Source organism: Eleutherodactylus coqui, chromosome 1 (assembly GCF_035609145.1).
Source record: "Eleutherodactylus coqui strain aEleCoq1 chromosome 1, aEleCoq1.hap1, whole genome shotgun sequence".
Lineage (NCBI taxonomy): Eukaryota > Metazoa > Chordata > Amphibia > Anura > Eleutherodactylidae > Eleutherodactylus > Eleutherodactylus coqui.
Window position 1 is genome coordinate 314,283,060 of NC_089837.1, and position 12,840 is coordinate 314,295,899.

Consider the following 12,840-nt stretch of genomic DNA (forward strand, 5'->3'; position numbering starts at 1 on the left):
TAAGTCCAGTTTTTGATGTTTTGAAAATAAAAAAAACTGATTTATTTTGCAATAAGTGAATGAAAATATTTTTCATTCTTGTACTAAGCAGTATAACTCTAGACTGCTGGCAGCCATTCATCCTCACAGGCTCAGTGCTGCATGCTGTGCAGACAAGCACACACCTCTTTGTGGGGACTGCAGGATGTGGCTCTCTCCTCTGAGCTGCACTTCAGGAATGGTTTCTGAAAAGATAAATGTTCTGTACTTTTTGGGGAGCAAACAAAATGGAAGCAGTGATAATGTGTTCGTGCCCCTTTAAGAGCATGGAGCTGCTGAAATGATTGCAGCGAGTACGCATGTGCAGACCCCTCCTCCCCACGCATGCCTGTCTCTCTGGTTCCCGCCTTTCGTGTTTGCGCCTGCGTCCTCTCCTGGGTCTCCGGACTGAACCATCCCATCCATTGATTTGGGGAGATTCAGACCGAGTTCATAAATACATTCCATGTCCGCCTGCTTCCGCCCAGCATTTCCTGCTTGCTTTCTGGGCAGACAATGTCCGTTACAGACGCCGGCGATGACGTCATGTGGTCATTCTGTCTAAGCGGCAGGTGTGTAAGCGCAACCTAGAACGCTTTCTGTTCCCCTCTCACTGCCATGGAACTGTCTTGGCCCGCCCACTTCTCACCCCCCCTGCGGAGTGTTGCAGTTGGACGGGTCCGGGGCCGACATGGCGGAGCGGCGGGACACAGTACCCGGGTTGGCCGGGGGGTAAGGACCGGTTAGCGGGGAGTGGCCTACCGGGGAGAATGGTGCTGTTAAAAGGGCGGGCTACGCAGCTGCGGTCATACATGCGGGCTGTGTCTCCAGTGTGTGAGCCGGCAGCCGACACTGGTCCTGTGCTGCAGCCATGTCCCCCCTGTACACTGCTGCACATGGAGAGGGGGCTCCTTCCTGTGAGCTTCTCTGCAGAGCGCCGCCCAGTGGGGGACTTGGGCTGTGTTCACATTGGTGTTTGGGGTTGCTGGTTTCCTGTGCCTTAAGCGCAGGAATACGTAATATCTAGCGGACCGAGCCGTGAGCGTTAGCGGTGCGGTTGTGCGGCCGGCCTCCAACATGCTGCTCTATTAAGGCCGCGCTCACACCGCCTGCTTTTTACGGCTGCGCTAGTAACGGTGCAACGCTGACTTCTATGGGGCCTTGCAGAGCTGCGCTCAAATGTGGTATTCCTAACACCGCTATTTCGTACTTCTTAACGCACCTCATCGCGATCATGTAGTGCGTAAAATAGCGCTGTCAGACGCTGCACCAGGCGGTCACAAATGCTGCCCAGAATCGCGGTAAAAATGCATATGTGAGAGCGGCCTTGGTCCGCCATGTTGGACTGCCGCGGAGGCCTGGTGACTGCGTCCTGTACGCCGCTGCGTCCTCCAAGTTATTCTGTTAGGTTGTTTGAAAAGAATCGTAGCGAAATGTATCTGCTGGGTGCGCTCACACCGCTGACTGCGGCAGGGACGGCGCAGAATCCGGGACAGGGGTGGTAGCAAATCCTCTACGTGTGATGCAATGGCTGATGTGTTCCCAAGGAACGCCCAACGATGGGACATGCGGGGATATTTCTTTCCCCCCTGTACTGTGATGCAGGAAAAAGTCGCCTATGCCTGACTACATTACATGTCTGACTACGTTCAAAAGAATGGCGTTCATATCTGTGTGAGAGCTGTGCATCCGGCCACTCCCAAATCTGCGCTTTTCCCAACCCGTGTGAAGCGGCCTAAGTGACCCTCACATGGGTGTCATTTTTTTCCCCCATTTCCCACAAAATAATCTGCACTCCTTCACACGGCGATCGTGATGTCGCCACGAGAAAATCCCGACAATAACACAACTCTGCTCATGAGATGTCTGAGCATCGTTTCCTGCATAAACATCGCGGCCGCGTTTGCGATTTTCCTGCATGTTTTTCTCGCCATAGATAATAGTAGTTTCTAATGCTAAAAACGCATTACATCACACGAAAATCGCAAGTTCCCGCTTTATGATGCGATAGATCGGAGGCTCCATAGGGGAACGTGGGAGGGGGAATAAAAGCAAAACGCAGAAAGATAGGGCGCAAATGGGAATGAAGCATTGAGAATCATTGGTTTCATAATTCAGCGTTGTCACTCGCTCTCGCATCGCGCAATTTTATCGCAAGTGTGAAGGCAGCCTTAATCCGCACCAAAACCAGCGAGTCTCATAGTGGATTTTGACGCGGGATTGCCGGCAGAACGAAGCCATTTTCATTCCACTTCATAATCCACACAGAGCCGTGCGCCATTTACTGTGGCATGCGGAAAATATTGCCCCGTGCTCAGGCCTTGCCACGGAGGGTTCTGTTGTGGCCGACTCTGCTTGTCCTTCATAAATGCCGGAACGGAAGAGAAACCATGTGAAATAGTCCAAAGCGGTGTCCATCTGCGTTTGTGCTCATGGGAATTCCATTAGAACCCCATGATGGAAGCCGCGGTAGAAAAGGAATCGCTGTGAACAAGCACGCTTTCCTTCTGTTGTCCTGGAGCATCAATGTGATCTTCCATCCATTATGCCCATTACTGGAGTGTGATGACTGCGCACCCAGCCGCAGTGTACAAGGTGTATCTGCGTTACGCCTCTGTTAGGGCTTTCGGCTCCTCTGTTCTGTTTTTACAACAGCGACTCTGAAGTTAAGTGGAAATAAGCTGATCTGTTTTTCCCCATTGATTGCACTGGGTTTTAAAAAAACAGAAAGTAAATGGGAAGCTTTGTTCGCTTCGGTTCTGCTTGGTTTCCGTTTTTTAAACTGAAGGACTAACGCAGTCTGCACGGAAATCAATGGGAAAAAACGGATCCTTTAATTTCTGCTTAACATCAGTTTCTGTGTTCTAAAAACCGAACCGAGAAATGAATAGCCCCCATGCGGATCTGAACGGGGCCTTGGTTATCCCTTTAAAGGGGTTGTCCCGCGCCGAAACGGTTTTTTTTTTTTTTCAACCCCCCCCCCCCCTGTTCGGCGCGAGACAACCCCGATGCAGGGACCTAAAGAAAGCTTACCGGAGCGCTTACCTTAATCCCTGCGCTCCGGTGACTTCTATACTTACCGGTGAAGATGGCCGCCGGGATCCTGTTCCTCCGTGGACCGCAGCTCTTCTGTGCGGTCCATTGCCGATTCCAGCCTCCTGATTGGCTGGAATCGGCACGTGACGGGGCGGAGCTACACGGAGCCCCATAGAGAACAGGAGAAGACCCGGACTGCGCAAGCGCGGCTAATTTGGCCATCGGAGGGCGAAAATTAGTCGGCACCATGGAGACGAGGACGCTAGCAACGGAGCAGGTAAGTATAAAACTTTTTATAACTTCTGTATGGCTCATAATTAATGCACAATGTACATTACAAAGTGCATTAATATGGCCATACAGAAGTGTATAGACCCACTTGCTGCCGCGGGACAACCCCTTTAAGGCTGGTTTCACACAGGTGAGAATCTCGCGCAAGTTTGTGCCCTGCCAGATGCACAAAGCTCAGGCGTGTATGAACTGCATCCTTGTGAATGGCGTCATACACATGCGCGATGCTCTCCCTCACAGCAATGCTGCAAGCTTAACAATCGTGGCGTGTTCTATTTTTTTTGCACTCCTCGGAACGCATCGCCCAATGATTTCATTGGGACCTTATATACATTGCATGGTTTTTGCGTGTTGTGTGATGTGCATGCAAGTGCAATGTGAGGTTTACCATTGAAATCAATGGGAAGTCCTTCTGATCCTGTATTGCGCAAGAAGATCAGAATTTTACAGGAGCGATGCGAGACGTTTTTGCCTGAAAATCGCCTCATTTCTGTGGGTAAAACGCATATTCCCGAGCGCAATATCGCACTCTCCAGTGTGCAGTTAGCTTTAGGGGGCCTCCACAAGGGTGCGCTTTTTGCTCTATGCGAGAGTGAGTAAAAAAGCAGATTAATCAAACCAATGTCTTTCAATGATTTTATTTACATCTGCCATGTGTTCTTTGTTGCCATGTTGCAATAGCAAAAAATTGCGGTATGTTCTTTAGTCTTTTTTTTGTCGTTTTATGCACCTGTTTCCATATAAAGCCATCATTTGTTCAATTTGGGTGAAAAAAAGGCACAACGACGCACTTTACAAAGCAGACACATATTTGCCTCATCGCTACGTTTTTCGCCTGCCCAAAAACGCAAACTGCCGTGTAGAGGCACCCTAAGGCTGGGTTCACGCAGGGCAGATTTGTCGCAAAAATTCAGTGAGCAGCAAATCCTGCGGCCGCTAATCCAGCAAAGCTGCATTCCCCGGCCACAGCATGTCTATTTTTTTCCCGTTGCGGCTGCGCTGCTCTCTATGGGTGCGCCGGACACAGCGGAAAAGCATGCGGCCAAGCCGCTTCAAAACGCGCGGCTAAGTGCAGTGGGTTTTGAAGCTGCGCTTTCCCTGCAGAAATCTCGCGTTTTTTCACGTGAGATTTCTGCCGGGATTCCACCCTGTGAGAACCCAGCCTAAGGCTGCCTGCAGATGGGTGGGTCGGATCCGGCGGCGAGGATTCTCGCCGCGGGACCCGACCCGAGCGCCAGCAAAGAGCGGCACATACTTGCCCGCGGCTCCGGCTGTTTGATTTGCCGGGCAGTGACGTTTCTGTGCGGGGGAGCATGCCGCGATTTGTTTGCCGTGCGAGATTTCGCGCGGCCAAATCACGGCCGTCTGCATAGGATTGCGTTTGTTAACGCAATCCTATGCAGGCTTCCAGCGGTGGAAATTCCGCGGAAAATCCCGTTGCGGAATTTCCGCTCGTGTGCAGGCGGCCTTTGGGTGCACGTTGTGGGGGAAAAAACGCACCAAGTCTGTGTTTGGGTTTTGATGTGGTTTTCACCACAATTCCACTTGCTTCATTGTAGTGGATGGATTCCGTGGCACCAAGCAGAGCCTGCTGTGGATTTAAAAATCCACCAAATTAGTAGCTGTAAGTGAATGAGGATTAAACAAACCCCGTTCACTTACTGTACATTTCTGCAGAATTTCAGTGTGAAATCCACAGCAAAGCTGCAACGTGTGAGCTGTCCTAAAGACCTATTCTGGCCAGAAGAAATGACCAACTATCCAGGGGCAGGGTGAGAATTGCTGGATCGGTGGCCAAAATAGACCTGTCCTGTCACATGGACCATAATGGCTCAGCGCAGGGCTCTGCTGTTAACACTTCTAGTTTCAATGTGACAGCAGGGCCTCCAGAGTCCACACCATTCAAAATGCCCGGTTTGTAGGCTGTTGCAGTATAGTGTCATATATACACTCTTTGTAAAAAAAAAAAACATCAATCACCAAAAAGAAGTTTTGATTTTGCTGCAAAACTCGGCATGCAGTTACATCTCAGGCAGATGATTAGATGAACAGTCTTGACACCTGAGGCCCAAGAAGTGGTTCCACCCTTGGCTATAAAAAGGCTCTCAGAGGCTCCTTGTGTGCAGTGGACCTCTTTTTCCACGTGTGTAGAGCTTATTGGCCACTGGACGCCTCTATGAAAAGATTGTACTCCGTTAACAGAGTTTGGAATGCGAGAATCTGAATGGTCATATTGGCGAATTACCCACCGCCTGGGCCGTTCTGTCCGGACTGTTAGCAAAGTTTCCAACCAGTGGATGCATGAGGGCACACAAGATGACCGGGCTTAGGACACCCTCAACAGAACACCAGTAGAGGGGATTGTCTGACAAGCACAAGTAGCTCCATCTGTTTCGCTGGCCACCATCCAGAGACAGGTGGCACCATCGTTACACCCCTGTGTCTGTGGGAACCATTCCCAGGTGCTTGGCTGAAGGACATTTGGTCTCACAGCGCCCATTATATGTACTGCCTTGGACATCCACCCTCAGTCGCTTCCATTTGCAGTGGTGTCAGAAACGACAACACTGGACTGCCACAGAGTTGAACCAGGTTGTTTTCAATGATGCATCAAGGTTTACTTTGAGCACTGACAACAGCAGAGTTCGTGTCTGGAGACCTCGGGGTGAGTGTTTCAATCCTGCCTTTGCTGTGGAGTGGCACACTGATCCCTCCACTGCTGTAATAGTCTGGAAGTCCATTTTACATGACAGTTGGTCCCCCCTAGTAATGGTACGGTTGTACGAGGGACAGCTCAGTGATATGTTCAGGACTTCCTGCAGCCACATGTGTTCCTCTCATGGCGGCTTCCAGCAGGATAATGCTCGGCCGTACACACAAGGGGGTCGCAGGAATGTCCCCACAACATTGTCACACTTGTGTGGCTGCACGATCGCCAGATTTATCGCCAATTGAACATGTACGGGACCATCTGGGTCTGGATTCCAATTTCTACAGCCTACAAGTTTGTAAGACCTAGAGGCTCAGTTACAGCAAATGTGGACCGATATGCAGGATACCATACAGAACTTGTATGCTTCCATGTCCGCCTGTATCACATCTTGTATCCAAACTAGAGGCTGTACAACAGGGTACTAGAACCCCATGCCCGTCCATATCACATCCTCTATCCAAGCTAGGGGTGGTACAACAGGGTACTAGAGCCTCATTGTCCGCCTGTATCACATCTTGTATCTAAACTAGAGGTGGTACAACAGGGTAGTAGAGCCGCCATGCCCACCGGTATCACATCTTGTAGCCAAGCTAGAGGCGGTACAACAGGGTACTAGAGCCTCCATGCCCACCGGTATCACATCTTGTATCCAAGCTAGAGGCGGTACAACAGGGTACTAGAGCCTCCATGCCCACCCATATCACATCTTGTATCTAAGCTAGAGGCGGTACAACAGGTACTAAAGCCACAATAAATGATCATTTTGCTCTGATCTTGTAATGACTTAAATCAACGTTACAATTGCTCATAGAAAGTTTTATTACGTTCCTTCTAGGTACTTGATTTTTTTGGCAATGAGTGTATTATCTCACTAATAGGGCCTTCATACTGGTGTGAAAATCATGCAAGATTTGTGTGTTGCGAGGCGCACTAATCTCAGGCAGATATGAAACCCATTCTTTTGAATGGGGTCATACACATTTGCGCTGTCCTGCACGGCACCGTGTTGTGATTTTATGCAGGAAAACAATCGCAGCATATCCTAACTTTCTGCGATATCGCCCATTGTTTTCAAGGGGTTGGTAACCCCATTGAAAGCAATAGGAGAACTCTGTGATCCTCTGCCGCAGCGGTGACAGCGACTGCGGGGGGTTCCTTCAGCCCACAGTGATGGGAAGCCGGTTTTATGTGAAAACGCGTCATATCCACAGGTTTCACATGGATGGTGTGGGTGATATCAGGCCGTGGATCATGGCCCGACATCGCCATCACCAGTGTGCAGTGTGTTTTCTCACCACGTATTACGTTTGCACAGCCACAGAATATGTGGTGAATGGAATCGATGAAAGTGAGTGGATTTTTGTTGATCCATGCACATGTGTGTATGGACAATGCGGAATAAAATCACAGCATACTCTGTGTTACCGCGTATTATGTGTGTAAAGCCCTGTAGATCTCTGGGTGCATGTGAATACGCAATGCAAATGCGGTGCTGAAGCAACCAAATGCATAAACACTGCGTGTGAAACGCATGTCAATAGGATACAGGCAATGAAATGATAAAAAGGCAGGAAGAAGTTGTTGCTTTTTTTTTTTGCGCACGTACGTATGCAGCCGTACACGGGTAAAAAAACCCAAAACACATATGCAATCATAAGCAGGAAAAAAAAAATTCAATACATAGCTAATCACATGCAGCGTTTTATGCATACGCCTGTGGACATGAGGCCTAAATCGTGTATGTGGCTTAGGGCTCATGTCCACGACCGGGTATTCACCGTTCATTACGTGTGCGTTCCGTAGACACATGATTTACAGATGGAGTTAATGAAAGTCAATGGACATTCACTGATCTATGCACACCGGCGTGTAGACACTGCGTATTGATACGCACGAGAGATAGATCGCAGCATGCTCTATTTCTCTGCATACCACACAACGTGAGCCCTATACATTTGCATAGGCTGCGTATGAAATGCATTCCATTGCATATAGGTGGTGTTTTCATACGCATCCCCCACGGGGGATTAAAAGAAAAAAAAATCACACTGTGCATGTCTGTGTCATATGTTTTACCAATTTACAAATCGGTGAAACGCAGCGTTTTATGTATACGCCTATATGGACGTGAGCCCTTATACTGTATGGATAGTATAAAAAACAAAAAAACAGTTGCACAGTTTTCCTCATCTGGTAAAGTGGTGCAAAATTCTAAATGTGGTTTGTAAATACTTCAGCACAGGCAAGACTGCCATATGGAGAATACCTGTAAAGCGTGGCACCTGTGGATTTCCCATGTGGTGCGGGTTCTTTCATAGGACACAATCCTTAGGGCTCCTACCCTTTGGTTTTTTTTAACGTGAATGTCAATGGGACTTTCTAATGTGGAAAAGGCATCGCAAGCTTGTGCTTTGCGATTTTTGTGCGATGCCCTTAGAAAGTCCCATTGACATTCGCGTTAAACGCAGCGCAAAAAAACTCAAGTGAGTAGGAGCCCTTAGTGTTGCTTTTTTCATCAGCCAGCTGTGGATAGTAGAGCCGTATAACCATATGGTGTGCTGTACGCTACAGTGTTATCCAGGGAGGGAATAGTTGTGTAAAGTGGCATCCGATGGAGCGTAGTATGTCTTGTTTTTGTAGAATTCTTATCGAAACCGACAGAAAGGGTTTCTGGATGATATCGGGGCGTCCCAAGAGGTCTATGGGCACCATGTTACATGTGCACGAGGCCTAATTATTTAGACACTGAGCATTCCTACACATTGTTCCTTTGAATTATCCTTGTTTTATAATGAGAGATGCTTGATGGTTACTATTAAAAAAATAGATTTCTAAAACCACCAACAAACGTTTGGTGGGTTGAAAAATAGCTCTGTGTGTCAATTACTTCTCCGTGTAAATATGGCTTCTCTCTTTGATCACGGGGATGGGTTTTGGTAAGTGAAACCACACAGTGCTGTTTTAGTCTTTGTCGATTGAAGTCTATGCATTTTTTATGAGATAACTGTAAAGATGACCTGAATGCTCCAGACTTCTGTTTTTAGTAATTACTTGCTTTCTCCATAAAAGTTTGGGGCATCTTTGCTTTGAACTTTGCATTGTGCACCCTTCTGGAAATGTATGAATGAACTGACAACTGGGTGCCACCGTTGCTCTATAGTGTGCGCCTACATAGTCTGACCTGTGGAAGTCCATCAGTGTCACTCGCTTGGGCAGAAGGGATGCTGGTGTTTAATCACTGGAGTCACCTTCTTTCCATGGTGTGAAGGGGTTTGCTGGTCCTGGAATGTGGCTTTATAATGAATTAATAATTCCACAAATATTTTATACAGGTAGTAGGAAGGTGGCTTGGTGATCACCACAGATCTGACGTCTCTAAACTCCGCAATCAGCTCTCATAACTAGGAAATTCTGCATCCAGCCATAACTGCCCCCTGAAATGGGTGTTGTAATAAATGAAAGCCATTCAATTGAATGTAACGTATGGGCGGCTCTGGTCCATCAGAGCCACAGCCGCTCTTTCCTAACAGGCTGTCTGCTGTGGCTTCTATGGGATAGCGGTGAGTGGGTATAGCCATGGCGGCTTTGTAACACAGTCCCCATTTATGCTTTGCCCATAGCTGCTTCAGGACATTTTGTTTTCCTGTTCTGTCATAGGCCTCCTGCACACAGACAGAAATTCCGCGACGGGATTTCCTGCGGAATTTCGCCCATGCCCGCTGCCATGCGATTGCATTAGATAATGCAATCCTATGCAGACAGCTGTGATTTGACAGTGTGAAAACTCGCGTAGTAAACAAATCGCGGAATGCCCTATTTCTGTGTGAGTCTCGCAGAGGCCTGAACAGAGACGTTACGGCTGACGCGCCGGCTCTGCCACGCGCATGTGCCGGCTGGGCAGCAGCCGGCACATAGCAGAGTGGAGAAGACACCGGGAGGAGGTGAACCGTGGTGGTCACTGCAGGGGCACAGCTCGCATCCAGCTGCAAAAATTCTCACAGCGGGATCTGACCTGGCCATCTGCAAGAGGCCTAGGAATAGAAAAATGGGATGCCAGCCTGGGATGGATTTGTCACATGACAGACAGTAACGGCACCCAGTTGACCCCATTGACTATACTGCATAAACAGATCCAGAAGGCCCTTTTTGGGGTACTTCACACATGACAGCCGTCCCAACGATTATCACTCCTGTGCTTTTATACCGGAGCAATAATTGCTCATTGAATGGGGTGAAGTGAGCCAGAGATCTCCTTCTGCCTCCCGCTTCCATTCATGGCAAACAGGCAGTTGTTTACAGTCGCTTGGTTTTTAGGTGGGGTAAAACCCGAGGGACTCCAACAAGTGAGTGATTTTAGCCCTGTCAGGTTCTGTGTTTACACAGGACAACAGTCGCCCGTAATTGCTTATTTAGGCCCCCTGCACACGGGCGGACATTCCGCGGTGGGATTTCCCACAGAATTTCCGCCTGTGGACGCTGCCATAGGATTGCATTAGAAAACGCAATCCTAGGCAGACGGCCGCGATTTGTCTGTGTGAAATCACACACGGAAAACAAATCGCGGCATGTTGTTTTTCTGTGCGAGTCTCGCAGAGCCCCACACAGAAATGTCACTCCCGGGCCGCCGGCTCCGCTCTGTGCATGCGCCAGCTGGCCGGCAGCCGGCACATCAGAGAGCCGAAGCAGCGGGAGCAGGTGAGAGCTGCACTGGTTCCTGCAAGGGTGCGAGTTGGGTCCCGCTGCGAGATTTCTCACCGACCCGGCCATCTGCAGGCAGCCTTAAGTGATTACTCGGGCAACTGTTTGTCGTCTAAAAGTAATAATGTTAATTGTTAATGATGTGCAGAGAGGCAGATGATAACTTCATGGGCATGAATGATTGTTAAGCCTTTAGTCACCAAGCTTTTTTCGTTTTCCATTCCCCCCTCTGTTCAAAAAAATTGTAAGTCCTTTATTTGTCCATCGATGTCGCTGCATGAGGGCTTGTTTTTTGCGGGATGAGTTGTATTTTTCAATGGTGCTATTTAATGTACCATATAATGTACTGAAAAACTTTAAAAAATCCCCGAAATTCCAGCATCTTTCGGTGCGTCCTGCTTCTACGGTGCACAAACTGCAACAAAAGTGACATGATAACTTTAATTCTATGGGTCAGTACGATTACTATGATACCAAATGTGTATAGTTTCTTTTTTTTCTGTACTACCTTTTTTTTTTTTTCCAAACATTTAATTTTTAAGAATTATTTTCTCCCGCCATCTTCTGAGCATAATAACTTTTTTATTTTTCTGTCAACATAGTTGTGCGAGGGCTCATTTTTGGCAGGACGTCCTTTAGTTTACTTTGGAATACATATGACTTTTTGATCGCTTTTTATTGCAATTTTTTTTGTAGCCCGAGTGACCAGAAAAGCGTATTTCTGCTGTTCTTTATTTATTTATTTATTTATTTTTTAATTAATTTATTTTTTGACTATGTTCATCGTGTGGGGTAAATAATGCGTTACTTTGAAGAATCTGACTTTTATGGATGCAGCGATACCAAATATGTATTTTTGTTTTATGATTTAGATTCTTTTTATTACAAATATGGCAAAAGGTTTTTTTCCTTAAACCTTTTCTTAATTTTTTATTCTTATTTTTACTCTCTTTTTTTCAGTCCCCAGAGGGGACAACAACTTGCGATGCTTTGATCGCTCCTGCAGTGTGATGTAATGCCGTAGCATTACATCATACTGCTATCAGGCAGGCAGTCTATCAAGCCACCCAAAGGGCATGGCTTGATAGGCATTCTGCCATGACAGCCCTGGGGCCTTTCAGAAGGCCGCTGGCTGCCATGACACCTGTACAGCTCTTTGCAATCCCATCGCGGGGGGCCACTGAACAGCATTCAGGGGATTTAAAAAATGCTGTCAGACATCAAAGGGTTAACAGCGCGGCTCATTAGAGCTGTTGCCAGCAGGTGTTTGGTGTAAGGAGCAGCCGGCGCCCGCGTTGTATGAAGAGGGATCACCGCGCGATCTCTCTACATACATAGCCCGCTGATACAGGCCGTCACATGGTGTATCGGCGGTCGTTGCGGGTTTAATATAATCGTTGGTCCATATCCAGCCATTACTGGTGGGCTGAACATCTTTGTTTACACGTGGAGATGTGCAGCTGACCACGGAGCATTTTTCTGCTCACGTAAAAAACCTCATCAGCTGATAAACAAGCGTTTGCGTGGCCTGATGATTGGGGGAAAGAATGTTCTTGCCCAACTATATGGCCATGTTTAAAGGATTTAACTAATTTTATTAATGTATGAGGTTATTTATTAATTTTTGCTTGTATATCTAAATAATTAACCATGACGTACGGGTACAATTAAGAAGACTGTCTGGTTATTGGCAGAGTTTACATTCAAGTTGGCCAATATTCCCTCCTAGTGGCAATAAATCATTGAGGCTGGTTTCACATTGGGGATTCTGGTCTCTTGCTCCGGTTGCTTGCTTTGGGGAACAGAAAAGGGGAATCTTCGCGGCCGAACGACTCTGATGGACAGAACTGAACACCCCCAGACGGACCCCATTGACCATATAATAGGGTCTTTCTGCTCAGCTACCCGGCTTTTGGACAGAAGAAAAAGCGTTGCGTAAAGCACTTTTTCTTCCAGTATTTTGAGCCGGATCTTTAACAGAAACTCCAACGCAGATGTGAAAGCGGCCTATTCGCCTCACCTAGCTTCCCATCCCGGTATCTTCTCGTTGTAGATCAGGGGTGAAGATTGGTTCAGTGAAGAGC

General features: G+C 47.8%; 1 protein-coding gene across 1 annotated transcript in view; it reads left to right on the top strand.

The window, feature by feature from the left end:
- Positions 1–659: 659 nt before the first annotated feature.
- ZMYM4 (zinc finger MYM-type containing 4) overlaps positions 660–12,840 on the top strand; it is a 59,067-nt gene continuing 46,886 nt past the window's right edge. The window contains exon 1 of the mRNA XM_066575003.1: positions 660–750. The gene's annotated coding sequence lies outside the window, so the exon portion shown is untranslated. The remainder of the gene's footprint in view (positions 751–12,840) is intronic.